The sequence below is a fragment of the Bos indicus x Bos taurus genome, chromosome 4 (genome assembly GCF_003369695.1).
Source record: "Bos indicus x Bos taurus breed Angus x Brahman F1 hybrid chromosome 4, Bos_hybrid_MaternalHap_v2.0, whole genome shotgun sequence".
Taxonomy (NCBI): Eukaryota; Metazoa; Chordata; class Mammalia; order Artiodactyla; family Bovidae; genus Bos; species Bos indicus x Bos taurus.
The window spans coordinates 8,941,648-8,958,814 of record NC_040079.1 but is presented as its reverse complement, the minus strand read 5'-3'; the positions used below and the strand labels follow the sequence as shown (position 1 = coordinate 8,958,814).

The window sequence follows — 17,167 nt, the reverse complement described above, 5'->3', positions numbered from 1 at the left end:
AAGTGTAGCACTTTAACAGCATCATCTTTTAGGGTTTGAAATAGCTCAGCTGGAATTCCATCACCTCCCCACTAGCTTTGCTCTTAGTGATGCTTCCTAAGGCCCACTTGACTTTGCACTCCAGGATGTCTGGCTCAAGGTGAGCGATCACACCATCGTGGTTATCCAGGATACTAATATCTTTTCTGTATAGTTCTTCCATGTATTCTTGCCACCTCTTCTTAGTATCTTCTGCTTCTGTTAGGTCCATATTGTTTCTGTCCTTTATTGTGCCCATCTTTGCATGAAATATTCCCTTGTTATCTCTAATTTTCTTGAAGAGATCTCTATTCTTTCCTGATCTATTGTTTAACTCACATTATATATATGTGTTAATATATTGGAAAAGACCCTGATGCTGGGAGGGACTGGGGACAGGAGCACAAGGGGATGACAGAGGATGAGATGGCTGGATGGCATCACCGACTCTGGGTGAACTCCAGGAGTAGGTGATGGACAGGGAGGCCTGGCCTGCTGCGATTCATGGGGTCGCAAAGAGTCGGACACGAGTGAGCAACTGAACTGAACTGAACTGAATATATGACATGTGTTTTTCTCTTTCTGACTTATTTCATTCTATACAACAGTCTCTAGCTCCTTCAGATCAGATCAGATCAGTCGTTCAGTCGTGTCTGACTCTTTGCGACCCCATGAATCGCAGCACGCCAGGCTTCCCTGTCCATCACCAACTCCCGGAGTTCACTGAGACTCACGTCCATAGAGTCAGTGATGCCATCCAGCCATCTCATCCTCTGTCGTCCCCTTCTCCTCCTGCCCCCAATCTCTCCCAGCATCAGAGTCTTTTCCAATGAGTCAACTCTTTGCATGAGGTGGCCAAAGTACTGGAGTTTCAGCTTTAGCATCATTCCTTCCAAAGAAATCCCAGGGCTAATCTCCTTCAGAATGGACTGGTTGGATCTCCTTGCAGTCCAAGGGACTCTCAGGAGTCTTCTCCAACACCACAGTTCAAAAGCATCAATTCTTTGATGCTCAGCCTTCTTCACAGTCCAACTCTCACATCCATACATGACCACTGGAAAAACCATAGCCTTGACTAGACGAATCTTTGTTGGCAAAGTAATGTCTCTGCTTTTGAATATGCTATCTAGGTTGGTCATAACTTTCCTTCCAAGGAGTAAGTGTCTTTTAATTTCATGGCTGCAGTCACCATCTGTAGTGATTTTGGAGCCCAGAAAAATAAAGTCTGACACTGTTTGCACTGTTTCCCCATCTATTTCCCATGAAGTGGTGGGACCGGATGCCATGATCTTTGTTTTCTGAATGTTGAACTTTAAGCCAACTTTTTCACTCTCCACTTTCACTTTCATCAAGAGGCTTTTTAGTTCCTCTTCACTTTCTGCCATAAGGGTGGTGTTATCTGCATATCTGAGGTTATTGATGTTTCTCCCGGCAATCTTGATTCCAGCTTGTGTTTCTTCCAGTCCAGTGTTTCTCATGATGTACTCATATTTTTAAATGGTTTATTTTTCCATCAAATCCAAATGACTTTGTCATTTAAAATCAGTAATTTTGCCTTATTCATTAAATTGGGTAAAGTATACTAAAGATTTTTATAGTAAAGCATTTTAAAGCTGTAAAGTAGTATAAAATACAATTATCTTTTTATTATTTGAATTACCAGGACAACTTTACTCAAAATGACTGACATTTCCAAAAAGATTAGCACTTTCTAATCAGAGCCAGATATGACTTTTTGTTAAAGTTTTGTTTACCTAAAAGCAGTTCCTCATTACATTTCTGTTTTCTCAACACACATATACGTACACACACACAGATAAATAAGAAAAATCTTATTTATTTTTTCTATTTATCTATTTTTCTTTCAAAAGGCTTTTCAACATTGAAATATACTCCTTTCACTTTTGTCTAAGCTGTCCTTCAACAATAAAAACAAAATACCCCTTTTTCCAAGATGAGATTAGTATAAACAATCTAGCATAATTTAAGAGCAGGGACTCTGGGAAGTCCCTGGCAGTCCAGTCATTAGGACTTGTTGCTCTCACTGCAGGAGCCTGGGTTTGAGCCCTGGGCTGGGAGCAAAGATCCTGCAAGCTGCACAACATGGCCAAAAGTAAAATAAAATAAGAAGAAGAGCAGGGACTTTGCAAGCAGAACCCTGTGTTCCAATTATGGTTCTGACTTTTTCTAGATGAACAATCTTGGACAAACTAACTAATCCTTCCATGCGGATGACAGAGACAGAACACTGAGGACAAGCCCTAAGAGAAGAACTCGCTCTAGAGTCCAGGAGAAGAAAAGGGACAATGCAGGACATAGGAAGGAGTGGCCAGAGGGGCAGCAGCAGGAAGACAAGTGTAGGGTGCAGAAAGTAAGAGAAGAATGAGCGTCTGTGAGCGCATGGCCAACAGCGACCAAGCCTCCCTAAATCACAGAACACAAGGACTTAGTAAAAAGTCAGCATGGACATCCTTGACATTCTTGAAAGTGAAATGGAAATGATAACTTTCAATCTTTCTGGTGTTAAGGTTTAAACGGTGAAGACACAGAAGTTCCCTTATAGTTGGGACTAGAGAGCAACATGGAGAAGGCAATGGCACCCCACTCCAGTACTTTTGCCTGGAAAATCCCATGGATGGAGGAGCCTGGTGCGCTGCAGTCCATGGGGTCGCTAGGAGTCGGACACGACTGAGCGACTTCACTTTCACTTTTCACTTTCATGCATTGGAAAAGGAAATGGCAACCCACTCCACTGTTCTTGCCTGGAGAATCCCAGGGACGGGGGAGCCTGTGGGCTGCCATTATGGGGTCGCACAGAGTGGGACACGACTGACCTGACAGCAGCAGCAGCAGAGAACAACATGTATATTTTTTTTTTTGTTTTTCTTTCCCATTATAAGACAGTGGAGACAGATTAGATAATGCATATTATCAGACATAGAAGATGGAACCAATGCAAAAAAGAGAGAAGGAAAACCAAGACAAGAGTTATCTTAAGTTACCTGAGGACTCTTGTAATAGCAGGAAAGAAGGGTTCTCTCCCTGGCAAACTCCTGTCATCCTTTGCGACTCAGTTTAAGGTGGCTTCACAGATGAAATCTGCTGACTGTACTAAACCAAGTCATCCAATCCCTTACCTAAACATCCGAAGTGAAGTGAAGTGAAAGTTGTTCAGTTGTGTCCAGCTCTTTGCAACCCCATGGACTATACAGTCCATGGAATTCTCTAGGCCAGAATACTGGAGTGAGTAGCCTTTCCCATCTCCAGGGGATCCTCCCAACCTAGGAATTGAACCCAGGTCTCCTGCATTGCAGGTGGATTCTTTACCAGTTGAGCCCCAAGGGAAGCCCACCCTGTCTGAGCATTTTGTTTGTATCTTTTTTATAACAGAAAATTATATAATATTTTATCTTTCAACATGTCATCCCCAAATATTAGATAACAGATTGCTCAGAGCCAGGATCTAAGATTCATTCATTTTTACAAATTTCTAGTATAAGACATAGCATTAGAACAAGTACTATATTAATAGGTATTAATAAATAAGTTGATTAATTAGCAATAAGAAAGGAAAAAGGACCTGATTAGTGGAGAGTTATATTGAAGGAGGGGAATATAGGCACTAACACATCTTGAGTCACTGTTTTTAGTCTCAAAAATGAAAGTGAAAAGGTTAAAATGGGACCAGGGTATTAAATGGATGGAGCAGGAAACCATGTAGGCACCCTCTATAGGATCTAAGTAAGTCCTTGAGATGGCTGGTGGCTCAGAAGATAAAGAATCTGCCTGCAGTGTGGGGGATCTGGGTCCGAGTCCTGATTTTCTTGCCTGGAGAATTCCATGGACAGAGGAGCCTGGCAGGCCACAGCCCATGGGGTCGCAAAGAGTTGGACTCAACGAAGCGATTTTCACTTTCACTTTTGAGCTCCACTGTAGAGACCTATTAAAATGAGGAAGCATGAGTTTGTAGTATGCCCTCTTGGTTTTATAGTTTTTCTTTGCTCCTTATAGTCTTCTATAACCTAAATGTAATAATGAAGAAAATAATAAGTACAGCTTGTCCGGATGAAATGTTTAAAAAAAGGACAATATGACATTCTGTGAAGTTAAAATCAAAGAGTAACAGCAACAAATATTGACATAACCAAGGAATAAGGCAGTTGTAATGGTACCGAGACAAAGAGTTGTAGAAAGTCCTGTAGCTAGTATTGCAAAGGTGTGGATGGAAAGTAGTGCCTTGGAGCCAATGCAAAGAATGGAGAAATTTGGGAAGGATCAAACACAGGCAGAAATGGATAGATAGGGAGAGTAGATTTTCTTCTGATTTCCAAAAATTTTTTGAAGGACTTGTCAGGTAAGAAAACAACTTTTGTTTTATTAAGAGGAAGTAAAAACTTGATTTTTTTTTCTTCTAAATTACCTTTTTCCCTTGGGACGTGGACAGGTGAAAGATCCCATTAGAGTACGATAATGAACAACATCCTATACAGAAATTACATTCATGGAAAGATCATGACATAATATTAGCATGCAGGCTATCTGCTTTTAAACCCATCCTCTCTCTACCCACCACTATTTGCTGTGTGTCAATTATGAGACAATAGTTCCTCAGGGAAATAATGTAGTTTACTCAGGGCATTCATTCAAGCTTAAAAAAAAAAAAAAATCCAAAGAGACAGAAAAAATATCAGGTTAATAGTCAAGTGTTAATGAGGACTTAGGTATTGTAAAGCTTACATTGTGCTAATTAAAAATAATTACATGGTCCTAGAATTAGGGAGCTTTCACAGGGAAAGTTCTCAAGGCCACTGTGCCTCTCTGGATTTCCAGTCTGGCTGTGTACAAACCTCAGTAGTTACCTTAACAGGAATAATTAGATCCTGGAAAGACAAGATTCTCCAACCAAATCAGCTAGAGTCTAATTGAGATCAGAAAGTCAGTGTCATTGTTTCCAATGAGAAATGTCTTTTTCCAAAGGAAACACTTATTTTTGAAAGACAGATTAAGATCACAGGTGGTACAGTGATGAAAAAGGGTCAGAATAAGGCGGGCTCCACCAACCCAAATATGACCCGGCCCCGTCAAGGGCTTACAACTACCATTTTGTTTGTTTCTGCTATATCCATGTTTTCCATTAAAATACTTGTTTTTTTTAAATTTTTTTTTATTTTTAAACTTTACATAATTGTGTTAGTTTTGCCAAATATCAAAATGAATCCGCCACGGGTATACATGTGTTCCCCATCCTGAACCCTCCTCCCTCCTCCCTCCCCATACTATCCCTCTGGGTCGTCCCAGTGCTCTAGCCCCAAGCATCCAGTATCGTGCATCGATCCTGGACTGGCATCTCGTTTCATACATGATATTTTACATGTTTCAATGCCATTCTCCCAAACCTTCCCACCCTCTCCCTCTCCCACAGAGTCCATAAGACTGTTCTATACATCAGTGTCTCTTTTGCTGTCTCGTACACTGGGTTATTGTTACCATCTTTCTAAATTCCATATATATGCATTAGTATACTGTATTGGTGTTTTTCCTTCTGGCTTACTTCACTCTGTATAATAGGCTCCAGTTTCATCCACCTCATTAGAACTGACTCAAATGTTTTCTTTTTAATGGCTGAATAATACTCCATTGTGTATATGTACCATAGCTTTCTTATCCATTCATCTGCTGATGGACATCTAGGTTGCTTCCATGTCCTGGCTATTATAAACAGTGCTGCGATGAACACTGGGTACACGTGTCTCTTTCCCTTCTGGTTTCCTCAGTGTGTACGCCCAGCAGTGGAATTGCTGGATCATAAGGCAGTTCTATTTCCAGTTTTTTAAGGAATCTCCACACTGTTCTCCATAGTGGCTGTACTAGTTTGCATTCCCACCAACAGTGTAAGATGGTTCCCTTTTCTCCACACCCTCTCTAGCATTTATTATTTGTAGACTTTTGGATCGCAGCCATTCTGACTGGTGTGAAATGGTACCTCATAGTGGTTTTGATTTGCATTTCTCTGATAATGAGTGATGTTGAGCATCTTTTCATGTGCTTGTTAGCCCTCTGTATGTCTTCTTTGGAGAAATGTCTATTTAGTTCTTTGGCCCATTTTTTGATTGGGTCATTTATTTTTCTGGAGTTGAGCTGTAGGAGTTGCTTGTATATTTTTGAGATTGTTTGTCAGTTGCTTCATTTGCTATTATTTTCTCCCATTCTGAAGGCTGTCTTTTCACCTTGCTAATAGTTTCCTTTGATGTGCAGAAGCTTTTAAGGTTAATTAGGTCCCATTTGTTTATTTTTGCTTTTATTTCCAATATTCTGGGAGGTGGGTCATAGAGGATCCTGCTGTGATGTATGTCAGAGAGTGTTTTGCCTATGTTCTCCTCTAGGAGTTTTATAGTTTCTGGTCTTACGTTGAGATCTTTAATCCATTTTGAGTTTATTTTTATGTATGGTGTTAGAAAGTGTTCTAGTTTCATTCTTTTACAAGTGGTTGACCAGATTTCCCAGCACTACTTGTTAAAGAGATTGTCTTTAATCCATTGTATATTCTTGCCTCCTTTGTCAAAGATAAGGTGTCCATAGGTGCATGGATTTATCTCTGGGCTTTCTATTTTGTTCCATTGATCTATATTTCTGTCTTTGTGCCAGTACTATACTGTCTTGATAACTGTGGCTTTCTAGTAGAGCCTGAAGTCAGGTAGGTTGATTCCTCCAGTTCCATTCTTCTTTCTCAAGATCGCTTTGGCTATTCGAGGTTTTTTTAAATTCAAGAGTAGAGTGTCCAGTAAACCATCCTCCCTTTTCAGGACTTCTCACACCTAGTTCCTATTGCTGTTGTTTTTGTTCAGTTGCTAAGTCTTGTCTGATCTTTGTGACTCCATGGACTGCAGCACGCCAGGCTCCTCTGTTCTCCACTATCCCTGGAGTTTGCTCAATCTCATGTCCATTGAGTCTGCGATGCTATCCAGCCATCTCATCCTCTGTCATCCCCTTCTCCTCCTGCCTTCAATATTTCCCAGCATCAGGGTCTTTTCCAATGAGTCAGCTGTTTGCATTAGGTGGCCCAGGTATTGGAGCTTCAGCATCAATTCTTCCTATGAATAGTCACAGTTGATCTCCTTTAGGATGGACTGGTTGGATCTCCTTGCAGTCCAAGGGACTCTCAAGAGTCTTCTCCAACACCACAGTTCAAAAGCATCAATTCTTCAGCGTTCAGCCTTCTTTATGGTCCAACTCTCACATTCACATAGCAAGTTTGTATTAAGTTCTGGGTCACCTCCAATATAAGAGAGCAGGAAAGTGAGGCTATTCATAAACTATCAATACTCAAAATGTCATGTTATAGCATTTATTAGTAAATGAACCATAAAGTTATTTTATGCTTCTTTCCAATTTTACATCAAATCATTAGAAGTGAACTTTTCCCTTTCTGTGCAATTAGGAAAAGACTACTTATGATGTTCCAAAGGTGACCTTTATGTATGTGTTCATTTTTGACTTGCGATTAACTTCCTAACATGGTTCATCCTTGGCCACTTCAAGCAATCAGTATGCTCTAGAAGGTAGTAACAAAAGGGATGCATCCCACATGCTTAATTGCTTCTCTCAAAACATGAGACATAGAAGAGGTTTTGGAGAGCCTTTCTCAGCTCATCAGCATCGTAGAGATTAGAGAGCTGTTGCTTTGTACTATTCAGAGCACCCAGCCTAAGACCTCGCATAGAGTGGGCCAAAAGCAACTATTTTATCAGCGGATATTCTTTATTAGAATGGTGGTTCAGGAACATGGTGGAGAGTCCTCCCCATCATCTATAAGAACCTTGGAGGAGCTCAGAAGTGGGAGTGGAGATGTTAGTTCAGTCAGTTGGCAACTGTATGTCTGTGTTAGATACCTAGAGATACTGTAACAAAGTAACAAGCAGAATGACTGTAAGGGAAATGTATTGCCTCACAGTTTTGAGGCTATAAATCTGCAGCCAAGGTGTCTTTTGATTGTTCTTTCTACAGGCTGTGAGAGAGAATCTATTACATACTTCTCTTATAGTTCCTGGGAGCCTCAAGTACCCCTTGGTTATGGTTAGCATTATCCCTGTGTCTTTTTTTTTTTTAATTTATTTATTTGACTGGTTTGGGTCTTATCTGTGGTATGTGGGATCTTTAGTTGCAACATGTGGGATATAGCTTCCCTTACCAGGGATTGAATCTGGGCACCCTGCATTGGGAGTGTGGAGTCTTAGCCACTGGAAACCAGGGAAGTCCCTATCTCTGTGTCTTCATGTTGTCTTCCCATTATAGGTATCTGTCTGTGTGTCCCAATTTCCCCTTTTTTATGAGGTACCAGCCCCCTTAGATTAGGGGCCACCCTAATGACATCATCTTAACTTCAGTTCAGTTCAATTCAGTCGCATCTGATTCTTTATTACCCCATGGACTACAGCATGCCAGGCTTCCCTGTCCATCAGCAACTCCCAGAGCTTACTCAAACTCATGTACATTGAGTCAGTGATGCCATCCAGCCATCTCAGCCTCTGTCATCCCCTTCTCTTCCTGCCTTCAATCTTTCCCAGAATCAGGGGCTTTTCAAATGAGTCAGTTCTTCACATCAGGTGCCCAAAGTATTGGAGTTTCAGCTTCAGCATCAGTCCTTCCAATGAATATTCAGGACTGATTTCTTAACTTAATCACCTTCAAAAATCTTATTTGCAAATAAAGTTTAGAACTTCAAAACCTATTAGGGGATACATTTCAACCCATAGAAGTGCCCTTCTTGAATCAGTGTTTATGTAAGAAATGAAGCCATGGCACAAATCACAGGTTTTCTCTCTCTCTTTTTTTTTTTCAGGGGCTTTAGGTCTCAATCATATGTGTATTATGATTCGTTTCCATGTCCCCTTGCAATAGTCTCCTTATGCTCACGTTCACTCACTTCAGTGGTGTCTGACTCTTTGCAACCCCATGGACCCCATGGACCCACCAGGCTCCTCTGTCTATGGGATTTTCATGGCAAGAATACTGGAGTGGGTTGCCATGCCCTCTTTCAGAGGATCTTTCGGACCCAGGGATCAATCCTGCTTCTCCTGTGTCTCCTTCGTGTCCTGCATTGCAGGTGGATTCTTTTAACACTTAGCCACTGGGGAAGCCCATAATAATCTCCTAGTTGATATTAACTTTCCTTACCTGCCCAAGGTGGCTCAGTGGTAAAGAATCTGCCTTCAGTGCAGAAGTTGGAGGAGACATGGGTTCAATCCCTGCATCAGGGAGATCCCCTAGAGAAAGCCATGGCAACCCATTCCAGTATTCTTGCCTGCAGAAACCCATGGACAGAGGAGCCTGGTGGGCTACAGTCCATAGGGTCTCAAGAGTTGGACATGACTGAAGTGACTGAGCATGCAACGTTTCCACACAAGTGTCAGGAGGTACTCCTTAAACACAAAATTGATGATGTTACTACATTATTTTAAATTCTTTAGCCTATGCTTACAGAGTAAATACTAACTCCTTAGTCTTAGAGTCAAGACTTTTACTGCCACAGATGGAAGATAATAGTATACATTTAAGAGTTTTGAAAGCATTTTTAAAGGGGAAATCTTAATAGAGTTAATAATAAAGTATTATATATCCAAAACTACGTATTCGAGGTAATAAGGCAAAAACCAAGGAAGACAAATACGATAATGCAGATTTTAATCTGCATTTATATCTTAGGTGATTTAAGTCAATAGAAAAATGCTGACAATAAATAAGTGGGCAAAAGCCATAACTATACACTTCATAGAAGATTTTTAAATCTTTCCAATGTATATGTGAAAGTAAATTTTCAAATCAAACAATAATGAAGTTTTGTTTTGTTTTTTTTTTGCCAAGTAAGAAACTTTTCTTTTTCTTTTATTTTAAATCAATCTAGCTAGTGCTGGTAAAGATGCATTAACAGGCAAAGTTGTTGTTTATGTATTATCAAGACTCTGAAATTGACCATCAGATTTAGAGCTTATTCCCCGGTGGCTGATAGTGAGCAGAGGAATGAGTCTGTAACAACCACTAGTGAAACCTGGCCATTATGTATCCTGGATTCTGATGTTTACGTGGGCATCTCATACGCTTGAAGAAAGTCTAGAAAAGAGGGAGGAGAAGGGCCTGGCATTCCAAAGAATGAAACACAAGCTTCCCCAAGTTTACTTATGGAGCTAGGGAAACAGAAGTTTCTTTTCTTTTAATTATTTGTTATTTTTTCAGGATTAATCCAAGGAATATAAATTTTCTTTATAACCACAAACTATACCATTAATAATAAACACGAATCTATCTCACATATTCTAACAAAAATTCTCTCACTTTTACTTAGCAATCTCTATCAACTTTTTTTTATAATTTTTTACCTTTCATGGTTTAAATTCCTACAATAATGTGGTCACCCCCCATTCCGTTCCACCAACTAATTCCTTTTCTTATAATCCAGTTTCTACAAATGCTACCACCAAGAAATATTAAAAGAGTCACCCAAATCTGCTCATTAAATGTATTAGCATTTCCCTGACCTGATTCCCATTCCGATTTTCTAAAACAATTCATACTATTGAGACTTATCCTTTTCCCTGGGGGTGGCTCCTTGCTTGTACACTATCTTTACACTAAACATTCTTAAGTCATGCTTTGTTCCTAGTGCTTTAGACCTATTTCATATCTTTGCTCTTAAGCTCTTTGCTTTTCTTTCTACCCATGTGAAGTGTTGACATCTTTCGCTAATCAGCAACACTGGGAGTACATGGCTGCTGCTGCCAAGTCGCTTCAGTCGTGTCCGACTCTGTGTGACCCCATAGACGCAGCCCACCAGGCTCCCCCATCCATGGGATTCTCCAGGCAAGAACACTGGAGTGGGTTGCCATTTCCTTCTCCAATGCATAAAAGTGAAAGTGAAGTCATTCAGTTGTGTCCTACTCCTAGCGACCCCATGGACTGTAGCCCCCCAGGCCCCTCCGTCCATGGGATTTTCCAGGCAAGAGTACTGGAGTGGGGTGCCATTGCCTTCTCTGGGAGTACATTAGGTACTTAATAAGAATTTTTCTTTATATAGAACAATCACAGTATTTTTATATAGTTGTGATAGACAGGATAATCCTCTCTCCACCAAACATGTCTATATCCTAAACTGTGCAACCTGTGAATATATTACTTTATATGGCAAAGAGACTATGATTAAGTAAAGACCTTCTCATGAAGAGAGTGCCCCAAATTATCTGGGTGGGCCTGATGTAACCAGAGTTCTTTAAAATAGAGAGAGGTGACAATCAAGCAGAGAATCAGAGTGGAGCATGAGAAAGATCCCACTAACTACAGCTGACTTTGCAGATGAAGAAATAGGAAAATGAACCAAGGAATTCAGGTAGACTCCGGAAGCTGGGAAAAGCAAGAAAATGGATTCTCCCTTAGAGGTTTTCAGAAGGAATACAGCCCTGTTTAGCTCGGTGAAACCTACTTTGAACATCTGACCAATAGATTTCTTTCAACCCACTAAGCATTTGGTTACTGTTGCAGCAGCCCTCTGAAACTGATACAGTAGTGCTTTGTCATTTTGCATAACAGCTAATATGATATCACACAGACAATATTCAATATTTAATGAAAATGAATAAGTACTTAGGATTTGCCACTTTCTGGATATTTTTAAGCTATGAAATTCAATATCATGTGTTCAACGGTCATATTTCTGAACACCTGAGATTTATTTAAGAATATGTAGAATAATATGAGAAATTTGTTTGGGAGTAGGAGTTGAAACAGAAGAATTACTCGTCCAATAAATCAATGAACTTGATGAGTCTATTTATTTTGCCACTAGTCCAATTGCCTTTCTGTTCTCCTGCAGTCTACTAGAAAAGCTCGATCACTGACGATAGCTCAGATCCTCTCTTTCTTCGGTGGTTGCTGACTTAGCCCCTTCTGCGCTGTCATCTCCCTGGGGCTTGATATGCACAAACTGTGCAACCCAGATAGGACTCCACTGAGTACAGGGTTAACTGGCTGAGGCATGCAAGCTAAATACTAAATTCTTCTGTGCATTAAAATATCCATGCACTCAATGCTTTTTAGTTTAAAAAGTGTGTGATTTCACTTGATATTTATGCTAACTTGGTGGAGGAGGTACTATTGCCTTCATTTTATGGTTGAGAAAAAGAAAAGTTAAGGGGAGTGTCTTGGTCATAAATGACAGAAAGGAGATTTGAACAGAAATCTGTTAATTTCTAAGTGAGGGACAGAATGAATATAATTTTACTATATACATCTGTTCTTGCCATTTTGTCTCAGTGTTATTATTCCATGTATATATTTTGCAAGTGTATTTTTAATGATATTATAACTTATGCACATTATATAGTGTGGAAAACACTGGAAAGTATGAAGTTTTAAATCATCCATAATCTTACTGTGGAAAGACAACCACTGTGACCGTTTGAGTAATACTCAATGGTAACAGAGGTAACAAGAGTATTTTGGAAACATATATATTTCTTTCCAAATATTTTTCTGCACATCCATCCAAGTATATTTCTTTTGACATGTATTTTTATTTAGAGCTTATTTGGAGTTCTATTTTTATTATTCTGAGCGAAGTGAGGTGGCAGTCTAGCCTTATGTTATTTAAAATTGTACTGTATTGCCTTGCAGTGACCTGTTTTTCCTGTTTATATTAAAATATAAATAAAGAATTAGTCCACCCTTCTTGAGTTAATTTTTATTTTTTCATGATTAGAGCCATGCTTCTCAAAATGAAGTCAGAACCAGCAGTATGAGCATCACTTGGGATCTTGTTAGCACTGCAAATTCTCTACTGAGTCAGAATCTTTGGGGTGAGGCCCAGGAATCCCTGTCTTAACAAGCTCTCCAGGTGATTTTTCACACATGATAAAGTTTGGACTAAAGTTTTGCCTTTCTATTTGTGTTGATGAGGCAAAAGCAGCCAGTAAACCTGTTTTAGGTTAGAGACAAGCCGAATAATTGTCACACTTTGAAGAAAAATAAAAAGCTTCTCGCTTATCCAAATTTCCCTCACCCACATGCTTTCAACTGTGTGCTCAAAATGCTTGTATGCTTACACAGAAATGTTAGTAGTTCCCTATCCTTACTATCATCCAAGCGTGCTTTCATATGGATAGACTTCTTCTGGCAAGCCAACTAATCATTTATCAAAATCAGAACAGGATGAAGGGTAGGTACATTTTAAGTTTCATTCCGATAGTCTTTCTTAACCAGCTACCAGGTTATTAATAGCTTAATATAGAGTAAAAAGGAAAAGCACATTTTCTAGACCCTGTCCTCATGACAGTTCACAATCTTACTAGGAAGTAAAATTTTCATATATGTTTTAATTAACAACAATCAATCGAGTCTTACATTGACTATAATTAAGCATTATAGTTCATGAGATGAGCCCTGGACTGTACAGAAAGCAGGATGTTTTGATTAGAGAAGGTCTCCTCAAGAAAGGAAAAAGGTCAGTGGTGCCTAAATAATAATTATTGCATTAACAATAAACACTCCACCTATTAATTAATATAGGGGCTTCCCTGATGGCTCAGTGGTAAAGAATCAGCCTGTCAATGCTGGAGATGTGAATTCAATCCCTGGGTCGGGAAGATCCCCTGGAATGGCAACCCACTCCAGAATTCTTGCCTGGAAAATCCCATGGACAGAGGAACGTGGCAGGCTACAGTCCATAGGGTCACAAAGAGTTGGACATGACTGAGCACACATAACCATTAATTAATATACCTATGATACCTGTTTCCTGGTGGTGGTGGTTTAGTCGCTAAGTCGTGTCCGACTCTTGCAACCCAACGGACTGCAGCCTGCCAGACTCCTCTGTCCATGGGATTCTCCAGGCAAGAATAATGGAGTCAGCTGCCATTTCCTTCTCCAACCTATTTCCTAGACAAGGCTGCTGCTGTTGCTACTGCTAAGTCACTTCAGTCGTGTTCGACTCTGTGCGACCACATAGACAGCAGCCCACCAGGCTCCACCATCCCTGGGATTTTTCAGGCAAGAACACTGGAGTGGGTTGCCATTTCCTTCTCCAGTGCATGAAAGCTAAATGAGATTAAATATCTTTGCCAAGGTTATATAATTAGTGCTTGGTGGAGTCAGAATTTAAACTTAGATGTGTTTGACTGGAGCCCTGTTTCTTAACACTTGTTCCTTCATAGTTAACTCTGACTGAGAAGTTTTATAGATTGAGAAAAAGGCCTGTAGAAAACCACAGGCAATCCCAGAAAGGGTAAACATAGGTTAAATAAGTTCCTTTGTCAGATTTGCCTGAGCAGAGAGCAAGGTTGATGTCAGCAAGTTGCTGAAACCTAATGAGATCTGTAAGGATTTTGGAAGGTTTTGCATGCTTAGATGGCGATCTGGGACACACTGTCAGAGATGAGGAAGAACTATTACACATTTAACTTAAAGTAATGTTTTAGGACAAGACCAACATTGGATTAAAAAAGCATAATTGGGTGGGGAGTGAAGCGATATTTGGGTAGAGCAGTCAGTTAATAAGATGATTGCTATAAACCAGATATCAGATGATAAGGAAAATGACAGAGGGGACGCTGGAAAACAAAGATGACAGTTTTTAATGGTAGATTGGCTGAACTGGCTAATTGGAAAAACTAAGAATTTAAACCTTATCTTCTAAGTGATTTTTAACTGTACATAATAATTGCAATAATCTGAAGGAAGATTGTCAAAAGTTAACAAGGCAATTGGTTTCAGAGATTGTGAATTTAACGCATTCTTTCTTTCTTTCCAACTATGTCCACTTCCTGATCTTAAACGTGTGATCAGTTCCGTCTATTTTATCCTGTCTTATTTGTTTTATCCGTTCTCATAATAGCTCTGGCCATCTCACCATAGCCCTTTGGCAAGTATTGAGCTTCCCAGGCAGAGAAGGCAATGGCCACTCCAGTACTCTTGCCTGGAAAATCCCATGGACAGAGGAGCCTGGTAGGCTGCAGTCCATGGAGTCGCTAAGAGTCAGGAACGACTAAGTGACTTCACTTTCACTTTTCACTTTCATGCATCGGAGAAGGAACTGGCAACCCACTCTAGTGTTCTTGCCTGGAGAATCCCAGGGAGGGGGAAGCCTGGTGGGCTGCCGTCTATGGGGTGGCACAGAGTCGGACACAACTGAAGCGACTTAGCAGCAGCAGCAGCAGAGCTTCCCAGGTGTCTCAGTGGGAAAGAATCCATTTGCTAATGCAGGAGATGCAGGTTGATCCCTGAGTTGGGGAGATCCCCTGGAGGAGGAAATAGCAGCCCACTCCAGTATTCTTGTCTGGAAAATTCCATGGATGGAGGAGCCTGGTGGGCTACAGTCCATGTCGTCACAAAGAATCAGACATGACTGAGCATGCACGCAAATGGCAAGTATAGCCTATCTGCTCTCATTACCTTCTGAATTGCTTCCCTAAGATCTATTGTGTTTTGCTACAAGGAACCTTCTTTCTAAAACCTCTCTCAAAGTATATCATCTTTCTGCTGAAACTTTAAAAAATATTTCTTCACTGTCTTTTATTGCCTTACTTTACTTGGTATGGCATTCAGAATTAGAGTAACCATAGTTTATTATCTAAATTTGATAATTGGGAGGCAGAAAGTGGCATATTAATAATTGCATGCTCAGTTGCTCAGGCATGTCTGACTCTTTATGACCTCTTGGGCATGGCCTACCAGGCTCCTCTGTCCATGTAAATTTCCAGGCAAGAATACTGGAGTGGGTTGCCATTTCCTTCTTCAGGGGATCTTTCAGACCCAGGGATCAAACCCTCATCTCCTGCATTGACTGGTGTGTTCTTTACCACTGATCACTGGGACAAAAGTGTGTGGTTGTGCTTAACACTCTAGCCACATTTTCTTCCAGTTGCACTTCATGAATGAACAGTGGCTGAGTACTGAGTGAACTGCCCCTGCTCCAAAGGTCCCTGAACTGTGCTGTTCACAGCTGTACTTGTTTTACCTAATCTACTGCTCAACACATCATATGGGCTCAATGACTAGTTGCAGAAGGAAGAAAGCAAGTGGAAAGCAAGCCCTGAGTAAATCAAAGCATTTCAGAACTGTTGTAGTGTGCTGTGTTTGCTGAAATGAAATAGAATTTAAGGTCTAGCATCTTTGGGAAGAGGAAACATGGAGAGCCAAAGGGAGGCACCAAGAACCTGGGAGAGGGAAGTAGAAAGAGGCAGCCCCAGAGTCAGACCTTCGCTTTATAACTTAGGAAAGGGCAGATGCTGGGAGTGTTGAATTCAAGAGCACTTTTCCAAAAGACTCCACTTATCAATATATAGATTTTTACCAATAGTAGTGATCTCGAGTGGCCTCGGCCAGCAATGGCTCAGAGAGGGGCTTGGGTTCCCAACCAGAAACTGAAGCCAGGTCGCAATGGTAAGAGCACCAGATCCTAGCCATTAGACCAGTGGTCAGTGACAAGGGCCCTGACCCTTTAGCTTTGCGGAAAAGAATTTCCACAAAGACAGAAAGCAGTGAAGCAAGTAAAGTATTTATTAAGAGGAAAAGAGTACAATATGTGTGGATATAGACACTCAGGCAGACTCAGAAGGAGAATCTTTGCTAGTTTGAATCACTTACGTGGGGCATTTCTTCCAGGTTTCCCTTGGCCAATCATTTTGATTTGCCTGGTTCACAGTCTATATTTGCTGTATCTCAGGACCCTTCTGGAGAAGGCAATGGCACCCCACTCCAGTACTCTTGCCTAGCAAATCCCATGGACGGAGGAGCCTGGTAGGCTGCAGTTCATGGGGTCACTAGGAGTCAGACACGACTGAGCGACTTCACTTTGACTTTTCACTTTCATGCATTGGAGAAGTAAATGGCAACCCACTCCACTGTTCTTGCCTGGAGAATCCCAGGGATGGGGGAGCCTGGTGGGCTGCCATCTATGGGGTTGCACAGAGTCGGACATGACTGAAGCGACTTAGCAGCAGCAGCAGCAGCAGCAGCAGCAGGACCCTTCCATGTGTGTGCATGCATCTCTTTGCCAAGATGGATCCTACTGCAAGGGCATATGGGTTGATCACCCCTTGACTTTACTCCCACTTTGACCTTTAAGGAGCCTTTCTGCACACGTGTGGTCAGGGAAGTCTCCTGACTT

General features: G+C 40.8%; 1 protein-coding gene across 3 annotated transcripts in view; it reads left to right on the top strand.

Annotated features, from left to right (window-relative positions):
* Positions 1-17,167, top strand: part of CNTNAP2 (contactin associated protein like 2) — a 2,326,438-nt gene that overhangs the window by 1,493,763 nt on the left and 815,508 nt on the right. The gene's annotated exons all lie outside the window — the stretch shown is intronic.